This window comes from Pinus tabuliformis, chromosome 1_2 (genome assembly GCF_031772625.1).
Source record: "Pinus tabuliformis cultivar Carrire ecotype Pingquan chromosome 1_2, CPIR1, whole genome shotgun sequence".
NCBI classification, from domain to species: Eukaryota; Viridiplantae; Streptophyta; class Pinopsida; order Pinales; family Pinaceae; genus Pinus; species Pinus tabuliformis.
In genome coordinates, this window is record NC_142298.1 from 1,335,970,329 (window position 1) to 1,335,996,993 (window position 26,665).

Sequence of the window (26,665 nt, forward strand, 5' to 3'; positions counted from 1 at the left end):
ACATGGCATTTGAGTAATAGGTCTACAAGTCAATTTATCTACGACTTGGATTTCTCTTGTCGACAAAGATTCTATAAGGAAATGATTGATGGGTTTTCCCCTTGTGGGTTATTCCCCGGCCTTTGGCCTAATTTATGGTATCCCTTATCCTTTTTAGCATTGTATTTATATAATTGCTTGATGACCTGATGAATGAAGTAAATGCAAAATGCAAAATCTTAGATAAACAGTCAGGAGTAATTATCATGCTAAGAAATTCTCTATTGCATTCAAATTTCAACACATAAGAGCAAAAATCTTAACCACTCTACATATCTTTATCACTCAAACTAGAAAGAAGTGACTTATGTTTCCAAGAACATCGATGTCACCATAATCCACATGATAATAATTCCTCTGAAGTTTCTAGTAATCACAAATTTCCATATAAAATTAATTTGGGATGGTTAGCTAATTTTATAGTACGATATTTATATACCACACTAAAAAATTCATATCATCTTGTATCATTGAGGATGATCATTCTAAAAATTGAGAAAGACAAGAAGATATTATGAGACCTAAAATATATCACGCTTTTTCATTAATAAGCTTTGAGGACAAAGCTTTTCTAAAGGGGAAGACAATGTTATGAATGTAAATAATTGATTATTAATAGTTAATAATGATTAGTATATTTAAGGGGCATGTCTCAAAAGACATGACTATTTGCGAAGGGGTACCCACTTAGGTATATACATGCGACTCTTACTTATAACCAAATCATATTCTCATTCATACATTTCATATATATAGTTGTATCCTTGATGGACATCTTTATATTCCAGGTGTTTTGGAGTATTTAGCTTGTGTGTGTATGAACTTTGTTCGTAACAAACTACCATAAATTTGTAAATTAAAAATATGTTTCCATTATTGTTCCAAGTCCTTACCTTGAAGAAAATACAAAGAGTATGAGTTAAAGTGCATGAAAGCATCCTTATACTCTATTTCAAAATTTGCAATTGATCTTTCATTGGCTTACAAACACTAGAAACTTCTACCATTCACATATTTCCTTTGCAAACATTGAATTTTGACTTATAAACATTACAAACTTTTACTATTCACATGTACCTTTTACAAACATTGAATTTGGGCTTATAAACATTACATACTTTTACCATGCACATGTGCCTCTTGCAACCATTGTATTTTGGCATACAAGCTTTTTACCTTTCAAACCATACATTTTCCCTTTGCAGGGTTTGAAATTTGTGCCAACTGACTTCTAATGTTTGTCCTTGACATCTTGTTTTGTATAATAGTTATGGGATGTGATGTCTAACAACGAAGTGGTAGATATTGTGGCATCAACTCCCACTCAAGTGACTATAACCAAATCTTTATTTGAATTCATATAAGCACATAGACTAAAATGCCAACTTCCAAAGTAGATGATTGTGCAATAGTATGTATTTTACCTAGTGACCTTTCCTTCAATACACAAGGCAAAAACAAACAAGGATATGATGACATTAAAAGAACCACCTTTCTCCAAAGAGGCCATTCCAATTCTAGTCATTGCACGGTCATAAGGAACAATAAAAATAGATGCCCCACCGATAAAGAGGGAAGTAGACCTAGATTAGGCTATTTAAATATTATAAGAAATAATGTAAATATTGTTGTCAAAAATCGTTCAAAATCAATTCTAGAAATTGTGGAAATATCCATGAAAAATTTAGTTAAGCAACTAGAGAGGCCTCAATCATGTAGAAGCTTTGTTGAATGCCTCTATTTGGTTGATGAAAATGAATGGTCCACATTAGAAGATGTTAGTAGAGTGAACTCCCTATTGAATCTTCCAAGGTTTTTGACGGGAGATAGAATGTCTAGAGGTTCAAGGAAGCATAATCTAATCACATTGTCTTTAGAGTTGCCACTTTGGAAGATCCACTACTAATTTTACTTTTAATGTTGTGTTACTAAATCATTAATTGTAAATTCCAATTTCTTGTGAAGGAAGACATAGACTTTAAAACTTTGTAGGTATTATGCTTTTTCTTCGATCTCTGTCCAATTCATGGAATTTTTCCATAGCATAAATGAGAAAAATCAATACAATAATAGACTTTTGTTGGTTTGAATCATGTCATCACTTCCAACATTGGGTGTTTCATAGTACAATCCTTGGCATAAAGTCATAGATTGAGCCTACATTGTAGCTTTTGCCATTCTTGATGAAAAGAGGTCTTCACCATACTTGAGAGAAATGCACACTCGTTAAACTTTACAAGCCCTATTGTATAAAAAAAATGATACATGGAAGTTGTTAGATAGACAAGCCATTTCCTTTTTTATTCTCCCACTAGTTGTGCCAAAGAGTAACTTTGTTGTCACTCTCTTCTTTAAATTTTTCAACACACTAACTTTAATTCACAAAACTCTTGCAAATCATTGATAGATTAAACTTGTATTGCAAATTCCCCAAAGTTGAAAAAAACATACAAAATAGTTCTTTGTCATAGTTGAGAGAAATAGACATTGATTAAAGACCCTTCCTTGTATAAGACTAGCAACATATAATGTTAATCAGAGTGTTAGGTCATTTACTATTTGTTCCTTTGCCGAGTTGTATGAGCATCCTTACCACTTGTAAGTTATTACCATACAACTATTTATATATGAAAAAACTCAAATGATAATACAAATGTTATTATTGTGAAATTAGTCCTATGAATGATTGCCAATTGCTACATGCCATAAAACTTCGTTATCTAAAATTTTAAAATATTCATTTAATTTGTTCGATTTTTATAAATGTTGTGTTTTGTTGTTAATGAAGACTTAGTTGATTAGTAAAATAGGTACGCTGCTATTCCCTACCAATGTCCAAATCCCCTCCAAAACATATGTTTGCCTCTCATGAACAACTCTGTTGCTTGTGTGTAAGGTGGTCATTCCATATCATGTACTTCTTAAATATATATAAACAAAACTCTACATTCTGTTCCGCCAGGTATATTACCATAATGAATGAGTTTTGTTAATTAGTTCATAATTATTTCTCAATGACACTTTCAATTCAAAATTGAGCAAAAATCGAAACAAACATTTTAAAGAGATTTTTTTAAAATAAAGGGAGGGGCTAGTTCCCAAGCAGAAGTATTATAGGGCCTTCTTTTTATTACATTTATACATATCAGACACGCCGATAACTGTCACATTGAAACCATCATTACAACCGGAATATTCGCCATCACATCAGCCGAAATAATCGCTATGAAACCGCATATGCAGCAATACGAAAAGGGTTGGAACGCGGGCGGGGTGCGAGTTAGCCCACTGCCCCGTACTCTGAGCCATGCACTCATGTGCTTACATTTTAAAGAGATTACATGTTCAAAGTCGTAATTTCAGGCATTCGGGTTTTATCCAAATTAAATACTAATGGAGGAGGCCTGGTCTGGCGTGTGAAGTAAAAATAGGAATTTCGCTTTTTGACTGGTTTTTCTAGATCAACGGTCGTTTGAAAATTACGGAGGCAGAGTGGTAGATCGGGTAAAGGCGTTGAAAATTTATTTGACTGCTAACAGTTTCGTCATTCGCTGGCTTGATTGGAACATAAGCTTTCAAATGCAGTCAGATTTTTAAACATCAGTCCCTGAACAGAACTTTCAACCGCCGGGGCTTTCGAATTCCCACAATTTGGGGCTTGTCTGAAAACTCTCAATCTTCCGGTGGACAAGCAAATGATTTGGTGAAAATATCAGAGATTCCCTGGGAACGGTTTAATTATTTATACAAGAAGTACACCCACGAGGTAGGGGATTTCACTTCATGTTCTTGACATTCACTTTTGGCATTTATGGAAAATATGATTGTCTATCTCTTCATAGTTACTTCTGATTTAGAGTTGGATTGTTTTAACATGTCAGTGTATTTCATCCCAGTTACTGTTGTATTGTCATAGGTTATCTTTCATTTTACAAGATACCTACAAATAACACTGTGCGGCGATTGCGCCCTTACTTAATCGGGGAGCAATACAATGTAATGTAGCCAGCTTATAACACTCTTGAAATATCCCTTTGACTGAGGTTATTCAGGCGAGATATCGATTCTAGCAAATTCGCCTAGTACTTGTACCTGGCCTCAACTGCATGAAACGGCTTACCTGCAAGAGCTCCCAAAGGGAAAAACATCTTTTGGAGGATTTGAACCTTTTAGAGGGGTATGAAACACCCTTGCTTTACTACCGAACCAAGACCCATTCGCTTGAACAAAGAACTAAGCTCGAACCCATAAGTCTCGGGTTCACAAAATAGGGTAATTGGCAGTTGATGTAGTGGGTTGTTCGCTCATTTCTGGATGTTATCGAATCCTTTATTTAAAATTCGCCTGCATCTGTCTGTGACTTTGTACATTGCAGTGGGTTTATTGAGTGGCCACGTCTTATCGCGCTTTTTCATAGGATTTTTTATAGCCCTAATGTAACAATATGCATAACGAGCACATTACAAAAAAATGGGTGTCAGTGGCCACCGCTAGAGTATCACAAGGAAACATGCAAAGTTGTCCGATTGAAATTCAAAGACTCCAAAATCTAACGAGCAGCATTGAAGACACAAAATTCCCATCAAAATCTAGCCATAACAAAAAAAGTCATTGGCACACTGCCAAATAACAGACAACCATGACAAAAATGTAAGTCTTCCTTAAGGGGCGCAGCAGTAGTAAACAGTACATTTCATTTTTCATTTACCAAAATTGGCTTTTGCTGCAAATTGCAATCAATCACTTAAAATATGCTTATTGGCAGTTGATGTGGTGGGCTGTTCTTTCGCTTACCAATCTCGTTGACCTCTTTCATTAAAATTGGCCCTTATCTGTCTGTATACTAAAATTAGGCTCTCAAGATAATATACTCTTTCTCTTCATACATTTTTTTTATATTTCTATTTATGTAATAACATGTACAATAAATACTTTACAAAAAAACAGGACTCATTAGTGGCCATTGCTGGAGGTTCATGAAGAGGCATAAGAAGCCATCCTCTTTAAATTCAAGAAAACCAAAATTTGACGAGGGTCATTATAGACTTAAAGGTCCCATTGAGGTGTATCCCTAACTCAGAAACCCAATTTCACAAGGAGTGCCAACAAAATAAACACTTCAATATCACAAAGCTATAGCTCTTAGGGCACACTTTCCAAGCAAATAACAGTTCTGAGATGTCTCATAGCAACAGATCATAAAAGCAGTAAATCTGCCTTCTTATCTTCCAGATGTGTTAAATCACTCAACCAATTCAGCTCTATGCCATGTCAAAATTCAGATTAGCATGCATAACTAGGGCTAGATTCTACTGAATGATGAAGATATGTTAAAGTTGGCAACTAGCGCCAAATTCCACTTTGGACAGCTCATTTGATGGAGATAATTATTGCATTGAATTCCTCTTTTCGAGAGGACCAAAATTGACCTAAGGTTCACTGAAATTGGACAAGGAGAAATGTGTTTTTGAAGTGAAGCCCACACATGTGCAAATTGTCAAGGTCGACCTCACCATCATGTAGGCTCATGAAGCCCAAAAGACATGTTTTTTGATCCACGTCGACTCATATAAATAAGAGTGACCTCCAACCTCATTTGACACCTTATCAACTCAACACATTCTTCTCTCTCCTCATCGGATTGGTTTTTACACGTTATCGGGCAACTGTTCTCTTCACACGTGTCACTGAAAGGAGGCTGAAATCAGGGAATTTTCTGCAGTTTGACCAAGCTTTGACCAGTGTTGACTTTGTCTTTCTGGGCAGATTTTGACTTCGATTTTCTGGGAGAATATCTGTTTGGGCAGGTGAGTTTTTGGGCACACAAACTGAGGCATTCTGTTGACTTTGACTGCATTGACTTCAGACCTGCAACTAGGGTTTTGCAGCAGATTTGACTTTGACTTTGACTGAGTTTAAGGAGGAATTTTGGGACTGTTTTCAAGGCATCTTGACCAGCTAATCAGGCTGCATTTGACCAAGGTTGATCAAGCTCCTTAGTGGACTGTTTGCTGCTGCACCGTTGACTGGTTAGGGCTGTTTCACTGTTGTTGACTAGAAGCAGCAAATTGCAGATTTGGTTGGGCTGTTTTGGACAGTGATTTGGCAAGTCATTTTTGACTTTGACTTTCTATTATTGTACTTTCTCTCTCTGCTGAACATTTGATATTTATAATAAGAAGAATTGATCAAGGGTTTTCCCCATCTTGGGGTTTTTCCTTGGCTTGAGCCAAATTCTTGTGTTCTCTTGTCTTGGCTTGTCTTTTGCATTTATTGTTTATGTTCTATCTACAATTACTGTCAATGTGATTAATGGTTAATGTGATTGCTATTGGAAATTATCATTGGGCTAATAAAATGACATTGAAGTAGTTGTTGCAAGCATAGAACATACCATTGTTATCTAAAATTAACATGGTATCAGAGCCCAGGTGAAGACAAAGCCCAAGCGAGAGAGAGAAAAACAATCACTAAGATATTTATTGGACAAAGTCTATTGGACAAGTCTCCATGGCCTCCACATATTACTTCAAGACTGTCAAAGTCTATTGGACAAGTCTCCATGGCCTCTACATATTACTTCAAGACTGAGGACAAACTCAATGACAAATCTGACTATCATCCATGGAAGATGAACCTGACTTTGGAGGAACATGAAGTATTGGACTATGTGTAGGGAAAAGTGGTGGGGCCTCTTTCAAATGCACCTGAAGTTGGGAAAACAATGTAGAGAAAATGTGAGGTCAAAGCTAAGAAAATTTTGTTTGACTCCATTCAAAAGTATTTGGTTGCCTATATTTCTGATTTGGGAACTTCTAAGGAAATATATGATAAATTGGTTGGGATGTTCAAAGTGAACAATGCAAATCAAATCCTCTTTCTCAAGAATAAGTTGAAGGACGTCAAGATGGATAAAGGGGAGTCTATCCAATCCTACTTCATCAGAATAACTCAAATTAAGAATGACTTACTATCTATTGGAGAAGTTACTGTTGATAGGGAATTCACTCTGTTGCTCTTGGAAGTCTTTCAAGACCATGGGATGTATTTGTCACCAACATTCTCAACAATGACATGATACCTGGTTTCGATGAGTTATTGGCTAGATGCACTCAAGAGGAGACAAAAATGATGGAAAAAGATAAATCCAACAATGGAAATGAACCTATCGCTTTCTCTGCTCGAGCAAAAAGGAAGAATGATGCTAGTCCAAGGAAACAGGGTCAAGGATCTAGGAAGGGATTCAAAGGAAGATGCTACAATTGTAACATGTTCGACCACTATGCTAGAGAGTGCCCTCACAAGAAGAATCCTCCAAGGGATGATGACAACAACAACAACAATTACAAAAGCAATGGCAATCAAAAGAACAACAAGTTCAACAACAAAGGAAAGAGGAGTGCTCCATTTGCTTGAAACGGAAATGGTCGACCTCCCAAAAAGACAAGAAATGCCAGGTATGATGAAAGTAATGTTGTAGAAAAACAAGATGAGTTTTATCTTATATTTGCTCTATCTATTGGCTCTCCTCTGGATACTTTGGATCATTGGTTAATTGATAGTGGAGCCTCAAGGTACTTCACTAGATACAAGGAGGCCTTCTCAAATTTGGTTGAAAAGAAAACTAATCTAAAGATTATACTTGGAGATAATGCCACCTACCCCGTGAAAGGGATAAGTACTATCACCCTTCACTTGAATTATGGTCAAACCGTGCATCTACAAGAAGTCTTGTATGAGTGCCCTGTTATCGCTCAAACTAGCAGGGGTCATAAAAGGGATTCCTAAAGGGAAACTGCTAGATCAAAGGGCAATGATGGAGGCTTATACCACTGCACCTCAGCTAAGACTCCCTACTCTTTACAGACTTTTACCGATGGGAGGAGACCCAGTATATATGGAGTCACAAATGAAGGATAAATCAATAAATGGATATAAAGTGACCCAAACAATCCCTTTTCATAAGAGAGTCAAGAATGGAGCTTGCTTGCTTTCTAAGCAAGGTACAATGTCTTCTAGGAGAAGGATGTGGGGATTTAAGGGTTAGGTTTAGGGAAAAAGACTTGTGAAAGAGTTTTGCAATCCTTAAAATCCTTATTGAAATTGGTATCCCAAATGGTTCTTGAAGAATTGTCTTTCCAAAGGAGTGGGACCACATGGGACCAAGTGGACCCAGCCCAGGCTAAGAGGCAAGAATTTAGCAACCAATGATGTTCTTAACCTAGACAAGGAAGGGGAAAGGATCAAAGCAAGTTTTTTTACTTAAAGGTGTCAAATTGACCTTATGAGGCATTAGCCTTGGGGATACCAGGGCAAAGTTTGATCTTGGAGCTAGGGCTTGGGTTATCTCACAAGTCCACTGTTAGAATGGCTTCAAAATTGGAGGAGGCCTTGAGGACACACCAACGCAGGAGAGGCTAGGAGATCGAACTTTTTGGAGGGCTAATTTGTTGGGAAAATGATGTCCTAGGTGACCCAACTTGGCTAGACCTAGAAGAAGGTGAAAAAGAGTTGATTTTTTGAGTGACCACCTCTTGGTAGATCAGTGCTTTAGTCTTGAGAGAATGGAGTCTAGGATAAATATGAATGAGGACGTTGTTTCTTAGTCAAGGAGGCCTTAAGACTACCTCGCTTAACTTCTAGGGCAAAGGGAAGCAACCTTACAACTTTATGTTTCAAATTGTGGGTTATCAAGATGAATCCGTTGATAGAATTATCCCTAGGAAATTTCATTCAAAATTACATGGCCCATACATTGAGAGATGCTATATAGAGACAAAATTCCACAATTTAAGCAGTAAATGCATGCAACAGAGTTGCGGGGGAGCGCCCCCCCCTTCAAACCCGCTCCCAATAAAAAAATTTACGCTCCCTGCCAAAATTGGGAGCGAGTTCGGGAGCGTTGCTCCCATCGCTCTCGGAGCAAAAATTACAGCGCGGGAGCGATTGCTCCTGATCACTCCCGAGCGTTTAATTTTCGCTCCTGGAGCGACGCGCGCGACGCCGGGAGTGATTCGGGAGAAAATTTTTTTGCAGACGCAAAAAAAATTTCATTTAAAAAAAAAATTTAGTTTTAAAATGACTTTGGGGCAAAAAAAAATTCATTGTCACTTGAATGAGTTGAAGAGAAGCTGGAGAGCAAAGGAGATTGAGCAAAGGAACGAGGAGAAGCGAGGAGCAAGTGCCGAGGAGCAAGCTTGCAAAGAGGTTAGTTACATTAGTAACTTAGTAATTTAGTATTTTAAACCTTAGTTAGGTAGTAATTTAGTATAGTTTAGTTAGTTTAAGTTTAGTTTAATTTATTTAGTAAAAAAATCATGAATCTAAATAAAATTAATAAATTAAATTAATTAATCTAAATAAATTAAATTAATTTTCTCATTCATATTCCCATGCCCATTCTCATTAAATTTTGCAGATTCAAAAGCCTACAAAAATCAAACATCATGGACCTGACTATATTTCTTGGCATTTTCTTCTTCTTGGTCCCTTTTATGGATATTATTGTGCTGGAGAGTAGGAACGGAGGAACCAAAATGAAGAGGGGGATGAAGAAGCTGGAGAAAGTGGATTTGATGAAAACCCCGGTGAGGAGGAGCTGGAGGAGGGTGAACATGACTCTCAAAAAACTAAACAAGACCAAACCCCATTGTGGAAATATGTTAACATGCCTAAAGCAGGGAAAGGGGGTGGAACCACTAAATTTCATTGCCCCCATTGCAACAATAATTACACAGGTTCATACACCCGTGCCAGAAAACACCTCTGCGGGAAAAGGCCATGGGATGGAGATAAACAAATAGGAATCAAAACTTGTGCAGCTGTGTCAGTAGCAGATAGAGCCAAATACATAAGGGAAGAGGAGGAAGCCCAATACAAATCTAAAAATCAAGGGGTTTCTTTGAACCAAGCTCACAATCACAAGCACAAAGAACTCCTTCAGCATCCTCCCAAGGCAGTGGATATGGAGGCACAGGGTCATCAGCTTTAAGGCGTAGAACCATATCAAATTTCCTTGATGAGGGGTGTAGGAATGATGTGGATTCAAAGGTTTACAGGTTTCTCTATGCATGTCGGATACCATTCAATGTTCTTCGCTCACCTTATTGGCACGAAATGGTTTCTTCCATAAATGATGCACCTAAAGGATACAAGAGCCCTGGGTATGACAAGGCAAGAACCGTTGGACTTGATCATGAAAAGGCAAAAATATCACATTCTTTGAATAGAATGACAAGTTCTTGGACTGACCATGGGGTGTCCATTGTATCTGATGGATGGACAAATGTAAAAGGCAAGCCATTGATAAGTGTTCTTGCTGTGTCTGTTAGTGGTGCCATCTTTCTAACAGCACATGATTACTCAGACAAATTCAAGACTGCCATCAACATTGCAGAAGCATTACTTGAAACAATTGACCATATTGGGCCATACAATGTCATCCAAGTCATCACTGATAATGCTCCTAATTGTAAGGCAACGGGAGCAATTATTGAGGATAAATACCCCAACATATTTTGGTCTGGATGTTTGGTTCACACATTGAACCTTCTAATGCATGATGTTGTCAAGAACAAAAATGCACAATACAAATGGATTGGTGATTTGTACAAGAAAGGCAAACAAATGATAAAATTTATTACAAATCATAGCAATACCCATGGACCTTTTCCGCAGTCACTCAAGATTGGAGTTGTTGAAGATTGCAAAGACCAGATTTGGTAGCTATTACCTCACCTTCAGGCACCTTTTGAAGGTAAGAGAGTCATTGGCTAGCATGGTATCAAGTCCACATTGACAGGTATTAAAGGAAAGGTCTACAAATGCAGCTGACAGGCGAGGTTTTGAACTGGTGGAGGAGGTCGCTCTTGATGGTCAGTTTTGGACAAGTGTGAGGCAAGTATTGGATTTCACCAAGCCCATTTATCACATGATTTGGTTTGCAGATACATATAAACCAGTGATTGGCGAGGTGTATGAGCAGATGGATACCATGTTGGGGCAAATAAAAGATACTATTCATAACAGAGATCCCGACTTGTACAAATTGATTCACGATTGTGTGTGTGAACGGTGGAATAAACTTAATCTTCCACTACATTGCTTGGCGTATATCCTTACGCCAAAATACTACTCTACATCTTGATTGGGCCAACCTGCACCGGGGGGTGGGATTAGGACCAAACCCCATTTAGATGCAGAGGTAACTAGTGGATATTTGCAAGCATTAGAAAAGTTGATACCTTACAGGGAGGAATGTGCAGCTGTGCGCCTTGAAATAGGCAAATACTTTAGTGGCACTGGTTTGTTTGGTAACTTCCATGCAATTGAAGACAGAGACAGATTTGATTCTCTCACATGGTGGGAAACATATGGCGGCCAAGGACTTTTGCCAAAATTGGCAAAAAAAGTTCTATCACAGGTTGTAAATACTTCTTCTGCAGAGAGGTGTTGGAGCACCTATAGCTTCATACATAATGTGAAAAGAAACAGACTCAATGAAAACCGGGCAGAAAGCTTGGTTTATGTGCACTACAACTTGAGGTTGTTGAGTCATTACTGTGATCGGGCTTATGAGGATCCCACATATAAAATTTGGGACAACCACCCAGAGGAAGACAATTTGGAGGATGGCACTATACATCTTGAAGAACTGGAAGAGGAACTTATAAGGGATGAAGATGAAGCAGCTGCAGCAGCCATGCCACCTCCACCATCCAGTAGCAGTGCTCGAGTTCCGAGTCTTGTTCCTTTGCTGTTGCCACCTCCATCTACACCCTCACGTGGAGGGCATGTGCCTTCTAGTTCTGGTCGTCGGTCTGTGTGGGAGACTCCTAGAAGACCACCACGACCTGCTTATACTCCTGGAGACTCTCGTGGCAAGGGCCACATGTAGATTTACAGTTTACTTGTCTTTTCTAGTTTCTATTAGTTTTCATAACTGTTGAGTCTTGAGTCCTTGACTCTTGACTCTTTCATATCATAATGATATTTTTTGTAAACAATATATGACTGTGACAATGAAAATTTGAAGTTTGAAGTTGGCAATTATAACTCATTGGTAATGATTGTGAATTATGAATATGATGCTTCGTGAAAGACTAAAGTTGTTTCATTTCATTTCATTATTCATGTTTCATTTTATAACATTTCATTTCATGTTAACAATTAGAAGTTAGAACTTAGAAATATCTAAGATATTATTTCTTTTAATGGTTAAAGTTTTAAACTTAGCTTACAAGTACAACTTTGGTGATCAATGATGATAAATGTTATATATTGAATTTTCAATTTTGAAAGCTTGAAGTTGAAACTTTAAGATTGAATTTGATGAATCATGATTCACGAGACTCAATATGTTGCAGTTGTAACATGTATGTTACTAACTTGTGGACATGGTTGATGAAGATTATAACTTCTAGATGATTGATGTGATATGGTTCAATGATCAATCTATGTTTTTTTATGTTTTTTATATATAATTCATCATTCTACATGTTCTTGTTGACATATATGTATCAAAAATTAAAAAAATATAAAATATATATATATTTTTAAAAATCGCTACGGGATTCGCTCCCAAACCGAGAGCTTTTGAAAATGTCGCTCCCGCTCCCGTTTTCGCTCCCACTCCCCGCTTTCGCTTCCGCTCCCAAGTAACATTGGCATGCAACAATTAGCCCTAAAATAGCAAAATTCCCATTCCAATGTATATGACAAAGTAAAATAAGAATAACATTGAAAGCATGTACTTACATGTAATATAACATATCCAACCATAACAATTTGACAATAGAGAAGCTCCAAGATAAGATAAACCATATCCAAACATCAAAATTCATCCATGCTCCAATTCATCCTCCAGGAAAAAGTGCAAAATTCTCAAGAGAGAAAAGAGATCCAATCAAAAGTGATGATGAGCAAATGAACTCATCTCACTTGTATTTATACATTAATGAGGAGTTCGAATTAGTCTCCTAGGCCTACATAAGCCCCAAAAATAAAATAATGTGCTAATAACCTAACTTTTGATTACAGGCCCACCAAACTAGCTCACAAGTGAATTAATAAGCCTCTTAAGAGATTAGATGATAAATAATACATGTCGTAGGGCCCTCCAAGAGGCTTGATGAGGTCCATAGGTGCCATAATGAAGAATAGGACCCTCAAAAGTGATGGACAAGTGGTTGGCCCCTTGTTCTCCAAACAATAAACCTGTGGTGCTCCCAGTGGGTGTGCGGGCACAATAATAACATCATGGGTCTCCAAATGAGTTGAAGATGCTTGTAGATCATCTGTAAGGGCTCTGATGATGGTGTAGATGATGCCACATCATCCTATAAGTTCTGGGTCAGCTGCCAAGTGCATGGTACATTTATGGGGTTGGCTGGGCAAATGTGAACCATGTGTATCTTCCTCGTCTATTAGGTGAATCTCGAGCAATCTCTGAACATCCTCGGGGATCCATGGAGTGCTTTCTACTGCTGTGGAGGCCCATGGCTCTCAACACATACCCTACATGTGTTAATGTAGCCCTATGGAGGGTTAGGACCCTGTATAAGGAGACCAAACCCAAGATGGAGACCATCAGCGATCCTGCATAAGATCCAATGCGTCCCCTAGCCTTCTAGTACAAAAAGTCATTAGAGAAATCGAGTAAATGAGCCTACTAACCATGGACAACAGGCGGGCACTTCATAATGGCTTGCCCTTCCATAATGGGTTTCGAGATGTGCCAATGTCTCCGAAAATCCAAATGGGGTTAACTAAGTCTCCTATTAGGTGGTTTCCACTTCTAAAGGGGATAATATGTTCAAGGTACATCCTTTAAAAGGTGGTAGTATGTGATAGAGAGGTGAATGAAGTAAGGGATGAGAAGGGGCAACCCTGGGCCACAAGCTGGGGTACAAGGGCAGCTAATAAAAGAGAAGCCCACACTTGGGTCTATAATGTATAGGAGGGAGCAATCGTGGTACATGAGGTGCCCCGACCTTGATTTTTCCACCCTTATATGCTTTTTGCCTTTTTATGATTTTTCTTTGATTAACTACTCGGGGCTCATGGGGTAAAAGCATGATTTGTGAGATATAGTAGTGAATACCTCTTTTTAAGGTAGGGCGGTTCATTGCCCACCAGGGGTTGGGACAGTCATGGGTTTCTATATGATGAAGGGGGCTCATAGAACTTATAGGAACCAGGGTGATGGCCATGATGATGGGGTAGAGCTTATGTATTGGCTTTTGTCCACTTGCTAGATGTGTTTGTCCCGACCATCTTTTGCATTTTGTGGTATATTTTCCTATTGAATGTGGCCAATTATGCTTTTATCTTTCTTTTTAGCTGCATCAACCTCTGGAGCATCATTCTAGGCCTAACCCAAGGTGTGGGCAAGGGGAAGGGGAAAGCTAACCCTATGTGAACCCAGGTGGGAGAAATGATGAATGGGGTAATAATGAGTGGGAAGGGGTTAATATATGCAGATAAGGGAGCGAGACTACACAACCAAAATTAGGGTTTCCTGTGAAATATCATCCCTAAAGTGAAATGGTCAGTAAAAGAAATTCCACGGGACTAGAATCCAAGGTTAATATCCAAAAGGGGTCTAGGGGATAAGAGCATAGACCTATCCCATTCTTTCTGCTGAATCCCCCCATTAATTTATGCCCAAAAGTGTCCATGATAAGCAAACTACAATACTCAATTACCAAATGACAAGGCATATCTTTAGGTTTGGGAGGCCCACCTTCAAACATACGATTATGGCAGATGGGTGAGGGACCACATGGTTGGCTCATGTGGCGGAGAAATGGCACAACGAGCTAGTTGGTGGTTGCAAGGGGCTGGCGGTTGGTGGTTGAGGATCATCTTGGAGAAACTTTTTTCTCTTAGGGATATCACCCACAAAATGGCGTGTAACATGCCTGATTTGAAGAAGAACCCGGTGTCTATTTCTGCGATGGAAGACAAAGGCTTCAAGGTAGCATTCATTGATGGAAAGGTGCGTATTTGGCATAGAAACCCTAAATATGCATTTACTCTTGGATTTAGGGTTGATGGTCTCTATTAAGTTGGTGGAAGTCCTTTGAGAGCTACGACAAGTGATACTTCTCTTCAATGTGAATTATGGCACTAGAGATTTGCCCACTTACATTACAAAGCCTTACTTGGGGTAACGAAGATGGTCACAGGGATGCCCGAATTCAATATGAACCATGAAGTAGTCTGTTAGGGATGTGCAACTGGGAAACATACAAAGAGACCATTCCCTTCTAGTGAAAGCAAGACCACTGATATTCTTCAAATATGTCCATTTTGACCTGTCAGTTGTCTTCCTTGTAACCTCATTGGGAGGATACACATATTATGCAATCTTTGTGGATGACTTCTCATGCAAAACATGGATCTATTTTTTGAAAAAAAGGATGAAGTGTTTAAATGGTTCTGTTCTTTCAAAGCATTGGTGGAGAATCAAACAGGAAAGAAGATCAAGACGTTTAGGACCGACAATGGAACCTAATATGAATCAAATGAATTCAATGACTTTTGTAGAGAGGCTGGCATTAAGAGGGAGACAACTGTTCCATGCACTCCTGAGTAGAATGGTGTTGCTGAAAGGAAGAATTGTACAAACATGGACGCCACTTGTGGCATGATCTATGATCAAGGTCTACCGAAATTCTTATGGGGAGAAGCTGCCAACACTACCGTATATGTTCAAAATAGGAGCTTGCATCAAGCTTTAGATTTCAAGACACTTGAGGAAGTCTTCATTGGTAAGAAAATTTCATGTGCCTAAAGAAAAAAGGAATAAGCTGGAAGCTTTTGGGAAGAAAGTTATATTCGTCGGCTACAGTGAAAATTCAAAGGCATATATAATCTATGTACTTGGTCAAAGAGATGTGGAAGTAAGATGAGATGTTACCTTTTGATGAAGACACTGCTCTTGGGAAAGCCAGAGATCTCTCCATCTCAAGTAAGGACGATGGTGATGCTACTAAATCATAGGAAGACCCTTTGATGGATGAGCCTATGCCTGATCATGATGGTCCGATGGATCCTATTGATCCACCTCTTGGTGATCCCTCTACCTCAAAGAAAAGACTTTTATGGCTCAAGGATACACTTCAAGATGCTGAAAAACATACTGCTCCCAGAGGGACATTTCGCGAAAGTAAGAAGCTTAACAGGTATCAAGGGTACTTGGCTACCATGAGTACTATTGTTCAAGCTGAACCTTGCATGTTTGAAGAAGCTGTAAAGCACCAAGTATGGAAAGATGCGATGAATGAGGAATATGAATCAATCATGAAGAATTATGTCTGGGACGTGGTGCCTAGACCCAAAGACAACTCCATGGTCACCTCAAAATGGCTTTACAAAATTAAACATGGAGCTGATGCAAGTGCTGATCCAAACCTATACTTCAAGGTTGAAAAGGACATGCCTCTTATTTTGGTTCTTTATGTTGATGATCTCTTTCTAATTGGTGTAGACTCTCTCATTTATCAATGTAAGAGGGATTTGACTTTCAAATTCGAGATGAAGGACCTAGGATTGATGCATTACTTCCTAGGCCTGGAGGTTTGACAAAAGCTAGGTGGGATTTTCCTTTCTCAAGGAAAATACATTGTGAAGTTGTTAGAAAGATGTGGGATGGTGGAATGTAAGTCTATGACTACACCGATGGAACTAAAATTCAAGAAGCTATGTGGAAGTGCTACTGGGCCCGAATTGGCAAACTCTTCCGAATATAAACAACTTGTTGGGGCTCTGATGTTCTTGGTAAACTCCCGACCAGACATATGCTTTGCTGTAAATACTTTGAGTCAATATATGGTTGAGCCTCATCACATACATTGAGTTGCTGCAAAGAATCTCTTAGGGTATCTTTGTGGCACTATCAACTATGGATTGAGATATACTACTGGGAGTTTGAGGCTACATGGATATTTTGATGCTCACTGGGTTGGCAGTGTGGTGGATAGAAAGAGCATGTCAGGATGTTGCTTCTATTTGGGATCTACTTCAATTTCTTGGATGAGCAGGAAGCAAAAATTGGTTGCTCTAAGCATCACTGAGGCCGAATATATTGCTGCTAGTATGGCCTGTCGTGAAGCTGTTTGGTTGAGGAAGCTCTTTAATGAGCTATTTGAGCACGTGCTGGATACCACTGTGATCTGTTGTGACAATCAGAGTGGGATTCACCTTTCAGAGAATCCCGTATTTTACGACTGCTCCAAGCATATTGATATCAGGTACCACTTTTTTCTGGGATATGGAACAATGGGGAGCAATAAGGCTCCAACACATCAAGACGAATGAACAAGTTGCTGACATCCTCACGAAGCCTCTTGTTAAGGTCAAGTTCATTGCCTTCAGAGAGAGGTTGGGAGTCGTGGAAGGACCCTCCCATGAGGGTCCTGCTTGAGTTGGACATTGAGCTCTAGGAGCTGCTGGGGACCTAGTGTACTTCTTGGAGCTATGTGCCACCATAGGGTGAGTGGTTCATGTTGAGAAATCTAGGGCATAACAATTAGGTTATTTCTCTTTTATTGATAACTTCTTGTGAATGCTTTTTACTTCTTTAGATCAGGATCTTCTCTTTCATTAGATTATTATGGTGTTCTTTTTCATCAAACAATTACCAATGCATAAACAATAAAGAGACAAGAGACACATAATATAGGCTATCAATTGGGGCCAAAACCTCTCCCACTTGAGAGGAAAACCCAAACGAATTCTTCTTCTTAGAGAGACTTCAATTGACAAATACCAAGACCAAGACCCTTAACCTATTTGCCACTCGAAGACCAAGACACAAAGCTTCCTTCTCTTCCTTTAGTCAACGATAGTCAAATTGCTGAATTTCTCTCTACTTCTTGGCTACACCTCAGATTTCGCTTTACTGCAATTTCTCGGCCTATTTCTGAAGCCCTAGTTGCAGTGCTTAGTAAGTGTCACTTTCTATGTAGTGCCTTTGACTCCTTCACTTAGAATAGAGATTCCTTCTTGCTTAATTCGGCTTCCCTTTGACTTGTCCTTCTCCCAATTCGATTACCTTAGATGACTGTAATCTTCTCGGCCTTTCCTCTAGTAGATGATCCTTCTCTTCTTTGCACATGTGACAAAAGAACAACCCTAAAAAAACCCAAAACACCTTCGCTCTTCCCTCCTTCTCGCTAGCTATGAGTCTCCTTTCTGGGTAATTCTCGCACTTCCTTTTGCAGACTTCCTCTTGACCGAAATTCTTTTCCTGAAATGAAGTTGCGCTGCCCTATTTATAGTGGTTTGCCCATCAAATAAGCCAACTTGAACTGTGGGTGAGCTGACATGTCTTTTGGAGAGGTTTCATTATTCCTTCTTGAAGCCAACTTGTAGGAGGTGATTTAGCTTGGTCTTGGAGGGCATTTTTATTCTTTCAATGACACATACAAAAATGTAACATGTCCAAGAAGGGTCCTTCATACATGACATTGACTCAATTTGACTTTATGACAAATCCTAAGGGCTCACAATGGGAGCCTTACCTAAAAATAAAATTCCTTGCTCATGAAACCCACGAGACAAGCATTACAATAATAATTTTATTTTTCTTCATTGCATCAATTACAAAAATCACAATTACACGTCATTATGAAGACCAGACCTAGTTACACTTTTCAACACTCCCTGTTAATTAGGGAGGTATTCATAATGGTACTTGGTCATTCTCAATTTGAAGAATTCTCATAAGAAAAGTCGGATTGGTAACGCATCTGTATAGCATCATATCAACCAACATTGTCACATAGGAAGGCATTGACTAACAACTCCCTCTCTCCAAAAGATCTGAGCTCAATGCTGGCGAGACCAGAATAGACACCCTCAACATTATCTCTCACGGAACATACCCCAACTGGGTTCTCAGGGTGTGTTCCACCAGGACTATTCTTATCTTGGATTTCCAGTCTTCAAAGAATATCGGTCCTCTACGACTACTCTTATCTTGGATGTGCTAACTCATCCTCAAAGAGCATCGGATGCCAGATGTTTACCCAATCCTCCATTTTGTCTTCCCAAGTGAAGACAAGAATGATGTGTCTATTTCTCTCCTCATGGCCTTCACTAAGACTTACGACTGTTAGTCTTGGTCTAGTGCATGACACATGAGATAGAGAACCACAACTGTCACTCCCTCTTAACTAGGGATGACCAACCCATTCCATAAAGGAATGTACCCAAGCTCCCTCTTAAATAGGGACTTGACCAAGCTCCCTCTTGACCAGGGACTTGCTTCCAACAACTCTCTAGGTGGAGATCATGGGACAACCTAGCTGCTTGTAGAACTCCTTCCTTTGATGTCATGAATTTTCTTCTTTGTCAAGGAGTCTACATTTTACGGGACTTTTTCGTAGGGCACAGACCATCCATCACTTTCATCATGAGTCAGTGATGTCTTTATTCCTTTCATCGGAAAGTGATCCATCAGTTCATATCTAGCCTTCCTTCATGCTATGCTGCCTTCGTCGTGCCATGTTTCCTTAAGGATCTTTCATCCTACTGCATGGACATCATGGGTGGCAGATATCCATAGATCTTTCCTTTGGCAGCCCCGCATAAGCCCATCCAGATATCATAAATAAAGGAATGAACATTAAATCAAAATTACCTTTGTGATGGTCTTTCAACATGACATCTTCTAGTTCGCATCAACATCTTGCATACATTATATTGTCAAGGGTCTCTTTTTTTTTCAGACTACATCATAGTCATCATATCTTTCATGGAGATATCCTAGTCAGATCTTTCAGTTCTTGGATGTTGATTGCCTTCTTCATGGTTGCATATTTCATGATCTCTTCTTTTCTTTCTTTAAACATTTCCTTCCCAAGAACTTTTAATCAGAGTTCCTTAATAAAGGAATGAACATTAAATCAAAATTACCTTTGTGATGGTCTTTCATCATGACATCTTCTAGTTCGCATCAACATCTTGCATACACATTGACACATCTCCAAAAGATATATATTGTCAAGGGTCTCTTTCTTTTTCAGACTACATCATAGTCATCATATCTTTCATGGAGATATCCTAGTCAGATCTTTCAGTTCTTGGATGTTGATTGCCTTCTTCATGGTTGCATATTTCATGATCTCTTCTTTTCTTTCTTCACACATTTCCTTCCCAGGAACTTTTAATCAGAGTTCCTCCAATCATTGTCAACCACCTCATATTTCATATGAGGACATATTATGTTGATTTCATCTAGACAATGTGTGATTCATGCCTTCCTGCATCCTTTTAAAGAAGGAGATACTTTCATTTGATCATGCTCTCGAGATAGACCATTTATCATTGTTACCTGCAACCATATGACATGACTCCAAAAATATTGAATACAAGCATACATACCTCTTTTTTCTTTAGGTCTTCTGCACTTCCTTTGGCAACTTCCTTGATTGAAAGAACTCCAATCCCTTGATCTGCTTTACGTCTCTTGTCATCATACCATCATCCCATGAATTTCACAAGTTGGAATTCTTGATAAAACACTTGCTTCCCCTCTAGATCGGTGAACCTTCCGATGAAGATTCCATCAAAGAATTTTGAGGACCTTGAGTATCCCCATTCGGCAGATGTTTCCTTTTTATGTATGATGAGCCTTTGTCCTGGATGACTTTTCCCCTTTTTCCCATAAGTGCCACTTATGCTTTTAATGAGGTTACCAAGAGCTATATCCTTCCATAGCTGACTACCGTGGACTTCAATTTCAACCATCTTTCATGCTTCTCCATGATGTCAAGAGTATGGTGCCATGATGCATCCCATTATTTTTCATGATAGCCATATCTTAGAACAAAATAATTTAAAAACAGGAATTTGAAAAGAACTTAGGTGAGGAAGACTATCTCAGTCATAGTAGAGATCTCCTACTTCATCTTTCTTGGACTTCTTCTTTTCAACTTCCTCCACTTCTTCAGTTATATGGGTTTTTTCTCTTCCTCTTTTGATATTGACGTTCTTGATTTTAGGACAATCTTTCTTGTAATGCCCATATTCTTGATATCCATGGCATTGAATCTTAGCCATGTTTTCTTGAGAGCTATGCTTCTCGAACTTCCCTTTCGTTTCAATAAATGTTTGACCCCTTTCACTTGGTCCTTCATCACTTTTTTCCTTCAACTTGTCTTCTTCTATCTTGCATAGAAACCACAAGTTGTTGAATGGGATAACTTTCTTCTCCTTACGGGCATTTGATACGAGGTTACCTTGTTCATCAATTAATGCATTTAGAACAATGGAGACCATTTCTTTATCAGATATCATCTCTCCTAGATCTTGTAGTTGAGTTCTTATTTGAGATGCTTTTGAGAGACATGTAGATATCCCTTCATCCTTTGATACCTTCAATTTGTATAGATCAGATCTAAGTGATATGACCTTTCTTATCGCACTTTCAGAGAATAGTTCTATCAACTTATCATATATCTCTTTTGATGTCTCCAGCTTTGCTATATAGGGAATGAGGGGATCTTTGACATACTTCATAAGAATCTCTTGAGCCCTTAGATCCCTTTCCATGTATTCAGATAGTGCTTGTCCTTTGGATGGTTTAGAGACTTTTCCATTGACATGATCAATAACTTCATTTCTTTGAGGACTATGTCTATCCTCCTTTTCCATGCAAGGAAGTTCGATGACCCAACCAGCTTATAGATCTCCTTGCAAAATGAAGTCATTTTACTAGATTAGATTATAGAAGAAAAGGTACTTACTTGTCAAGTGAAGATAGAATCTCCAACTTGATCCCTTTGTTGATGATGATTGATGAAGATGTCTTAATGCTTCTTGGATGATCTTCTTCCAGATGAAGTCCTTGCTTCAATAAAAAGGAGATTGCCTTTTTGATGATGAGAATGCCTTTTGATCTAGCTTCCTTTGGATGAGTAGTCTTTTAAGATACTCTCCACTCAAAGATGAAGTGCGGATCCCAAGAATGCTTCTTTGATTGAACTAGGGTTTTTATTCAAGATAATAATGTGATCTTTGTCCTTGAAGTGATTCTCTTAGATGAATAGATTTCAAGTTGCTTGGATTTGTAGATTTCATGAACTTGAGTAGTTGAAGGGTCTTGGCCTTCTTTTGATGGTGATCCAAGACTACTTCTTCGATCTAGGGTTTTGACACTTCTTCGTAGATTTTGACTTCACTTTGATATCCTTCAATTTGCTTTGATGTCTTTCTCGAGATTTGATCCTTGAGTGTCCCTTGATAAGATGCCCTTCCTAGAGATTGTCACCTTAACTTTGATACCATGTTGATAAATCTAGGGCATAACAATTAGGTGATTTCTCTTTTATTGATAACTGCGTGTGAATGCTTTTTACTTCTTTAGATTAGGATCTTCTCTTTCATTAGATTATTATGGTGTTCTTTTTCATCGAACAACTACCAATGCATAAACAACAAAGAGACAAGAGACATAGAATATAGGCTATCAACTAGGGCCAAAACCTCTCCCACTTGAGAGGAAAACCCAAACAAATTCTTCTTCTTATAGAGACTTCATTTGACCTATTTGCCACTCCAAGACAAAGACACAAAGCTTCCTTCTCTTCCTTGATTCAATGATAGTCAAACTGCTGAATTTCTCTTTACTTCTTGGCTACACTTCAAATTTCAGTTTACTGCAATTTCTCAGCCTATTTCAGAAGCCCTAGTTGCTGTGCTTAGTAAGTGTCACTTTCTATGTAGTGCCTTTGACTCCTTCGCTTAGAATAGAGATACCTTCTTGCTTAATTCGGCTTCCCTTTGACTTGTTATTCTCCCAATTCAATTACCTTAGATGATTGTAATCTTCTCAGCCTTCCCTACAGCAGATGATCCTTCTCTTCTTCGCACGTGTGACAGAAGAACAACCCTAAAACAAACCCAAAACACCTTCGCTCTTCCCTCCTCGTTGGCTATGAGACTCTTTCCTGGGTGATTCTCGCAGTTCCTATTGTTGACTTCCTTTTGATGGAAATTCTTTTTTTGAAATGAAGCCGAGTTGCCCTATTTATAGTGGTTTGCCCATCAAATAAGCCGACTTGAATTGTGGGTGAGCCGACATGTCTTTTGGAGAGGTTCATTGTTCCTTCTTGAAGTCAACTTGTAGGAGGTGCTTTAGCTTGGTCTTGGAGGGCCTTTTTATTCTTTTAATGACTCATAAAAAAAATGTAACATGCCCAGGAAGGGTACTTCATACATGAAATTGACTCAATTTGACTTTATGACCAATCGTAAGGGCTCACAATGGGAGCCTTACCTAAAAATAAAATTCCTTGCTCATGAAACCCATGAGACAAGCATTACAATAATAACTTTATTTTTCTTCTTTGCATCAATTACATAAAATCACAATTACACATGTCATTATGAAGATCAAACCTAGTTACACTTTTCAACAATTCACCTTCTCTTATGGGTACGCTGTGTACAAGGTGAGTGGTTGACGTTCCCCTATGATACCCCATGATGATATATGAGAGCATAGGGTGAGTGGTTCACCTTTCCCTATGGCTGATGATATATGCATAGGATGAGTGGTTCACCTTTTCCTATGGCATATGAGCAAGATGAGTGGTTCACCTTCTCCTACAGATGCCCTAGCATACATCCTAGCCATGTAGTTTGGGACTCTTGGGAAGTACCTCTCATTTGAACACTGAGTTGGGAAAAGAGGATAGGGACTATAGCACTACAGATGGACGCATCGTGTACTGCTGTACTCCCTATGTCTAGGATGCATGATGTTCAACAACTTGATCGCTTAGGATCAAGTCAGTTGGGGTTCTACCCCTAGTTATGTGGACTGACTTTTGTTAGTGGAGAGTGGCAAGGTCTTGTGACTCACTCTTGATCGATTCTTCTTATTATCTATATCAATCTTCAATAGAGATGAGACGAGATGCAAAGATTGTACATGATGACAGGATGGCATGATGATGGATGGATTGACAGGTGATATTCTCCCTAGTTGAGAGGGAGTGTTAAAGTTGGCAACTAGGGCCAAATTCCACTTTGGACAATTCATTTGATGGAGATAATTATTGCATTGAATTCCTCTTTTCGAGAATACCAAAATTGGCCTAAGGTTCACTGAAATTGGACAAGGAGAAATGTGTTTTTGAAGTGAAGCCCACACGTGCAAATTGTCAAGGTCAGTCACACCATCATGTAGGCTCATGAAGTCCAAGAGACATGTTTTTTGACCCACATTGACTTGTATAAATAAGCGTGACCTCCAAACTCATTTGGCACCTCATCAACTCAACACATTCTTCTCTCTCCTCATTTGATTCGTTCATACACCTTATTGGGTAGTTGTTCTCTTCACACGTGTGGCTGAAAGGAGTTCAAATTTCAGGAGGCCGAAATTAGGAAATTTTATGCAGTTTGACCAAGCATTAACCAATGTTGACTTTGACTTTTTGGGTAACTTTTGACTTTGATTTTTTGGGAGAATTTTTGTTTGGGCACGTTGAGTTTTTGGGCACACAAATTGAGGCATTTTGTTGACTTTGACTGCATTGACTTCAAACCCACAACTAGGGTTTTGCAGCAAATTTGATTGACTTTGACCGAGTTTACGGAGGAATTTTTGGACTGTTTTCAAGGCATCTTGACCAACTGATCAAGTCGCATTTGACCAAGGTTGACTGAGCTGCTTAGTGGACTGTTTGTTGCTGCACCGTTGACTGGTCAACACTATTTGACTTCTGTTGACTGGAAGCAACAAATTGCAGATTTGACTAGGCTGTTTTGAATAGTGATTTGGCAAGTCAATTTTGACTTTGACTTTGTATTATTGTACTCTCTCTCTGCTGAACATTTCATATTTATAATAAGAAGAATTGATCAAGGCTTTTTTCCCATATTGGGGATTTTTCCTGGCTTGAGCCAAATTCTTGTGTTCTCTTGTCTTGGCTTGTCTTCTGCATTTATTTTTTATGTTCTATCTACAATTACTGTCAATGTGATTAATGGTTTATGTGATTGCTATTGGAAATTAAGTGGAAATTATCATTGGGTTAATAAAAGGACATTGAAGTAATTGTTGCAAGCATAGAACATACCATTGTTTTCTAAAGTTAACAAGATAATATTAGTTGAAGACCAAATTTGCAAGTACACAAAATTTGGACTATTGGAAAACTTCATATATAAAAAAATGAAGTACAGGGACATAGCATGACTTTCTTACAAAGCTGGTACAAGTTGAGCTCTCCAAAGCCTTGCCAGGGAAACCATAAGAAAACCTAGCCACCAAATCCTCCTATCGAGGAATCACTCCCATGGAAGGCTAATCACTCCATTAAAGATCCTCAACGAGCTAGCATACACATCAAGAAGTTCTCCTTGGCCATTCACAAAGCTTGTGTGCCAAAGATCCTCAACAAGCTAGTGTATATATCAGCAAGTCCTCCTTGGCCATTCACAAAGCTTGTATCACACAAGCTCTCCACACTAGCACTCTTGTCTTTCTTGGGTTAACAAACCTTGGCCATGTTGTATTAGACAAGCACATGGCAAGACAACTCTAGCACTAGCTTTCATATCTCCATGTCCATCCCAGGGTTTGAGTTCCCAAACCTTAGGTCTTCAACCCTTGCATTGACACAAGCACCAATACCTCCATGAAACATCAAGGATACAATATCAAGTTTTCTTCCTAACAAGGCATCACACCAATCTCAAGACTCGTCGAGCTAGGCTCTCTATGATCTTGCCCTAACCTCCATGCATCACACAAGAACAAGATTTCAATATCATTGAAGGTGTTAGCTCTATAAGGCTAACCATTATTTCTTTTAGCGTCATGTTCTTCTCAAGGGTTTACACACTGGCACAAACCCTAGCATCTCATAAGATAAGATAAGACAAAGTAAGACCATTTTATTAATGTTTCACAAATGACCACAAATAGGTCAATGGGAATGTTAAGTACATTAGTGGAAATATAGGATGTGCAAAAGTAGCTCCTTGAAAATCATGATAAAAACAAATTTAGCCTATGTTGAGAAATATCTAAAGTTTAAGACTTAACGACACGATGTTAACCAAATTGATGTTGTAGAACAAGCAAAAATTGTAATGTTCCCTCCTAATTAATTGCCCTAGGGAGGACAAAATAGCCTATCCAACCCTGTGAGCTATAGTCTTGATAAAGAGGTAAAACCCTAATTTTCCAATGTTGGGGCAACATTGTGTAAATGTTGGGTTGGCTGTAGCAAAAAATACCCAAAATTGGGTTTACATTTACAACCCCTCACATTTGGGAGCCCGTGAAGGAATCTATAAATAGAGGAGAGTTAGAATCAAATTAACATCATGGAATTGGATCAAATACATCTTGTTTTGTTGAGCTGTGGCTCTGAGGGTTTTAAGACCGCTTTTCCTCTACTGATTTCGGTGGTGAAAGATTCTGCCCTAGTTAGTAAATTTCTCATTTATCTACTTTTCTAGTCTAGAAATCATGGGATCTATATGTCTGGTTGAACAACAATTTCGGTGGCTACCCTGAGGCAGATTTCGGTACTATCTTGAGGTAGATTTCGGTGCTCTCTTGAGGCAAATTTTCGGTGGCATCCTCAGACAGATTTTG

At 38.7% G+C, this 26,665-nt stretch overlaps 1 protein-coding gene across 2 annotated transcripts in view; it reads left to right on the plus strand.

The window, feature by feature from the left end:
• Nucleotides 1–3,290: 3,290 nt before the first annotated feature.
• Nucleotides 3,291–26,665, plus strand: part of LOC149211135 (uncharacterized) — a 68,303-nt gene continuing 44,928 nt past the window's right edge. The window contains exon 1 of one of the 2 annotated variants that reach the window (XM_089396922.1): nt 3,291–3,805. The gene's annotated coding sequence lies outside the window, so the exon portion shown is untranslated. The remainder of the gene's footprint in view (nt 3,806–26,665) is intronic. The other variant, XM_089396923.1, reaches the window with a different exon arrangement.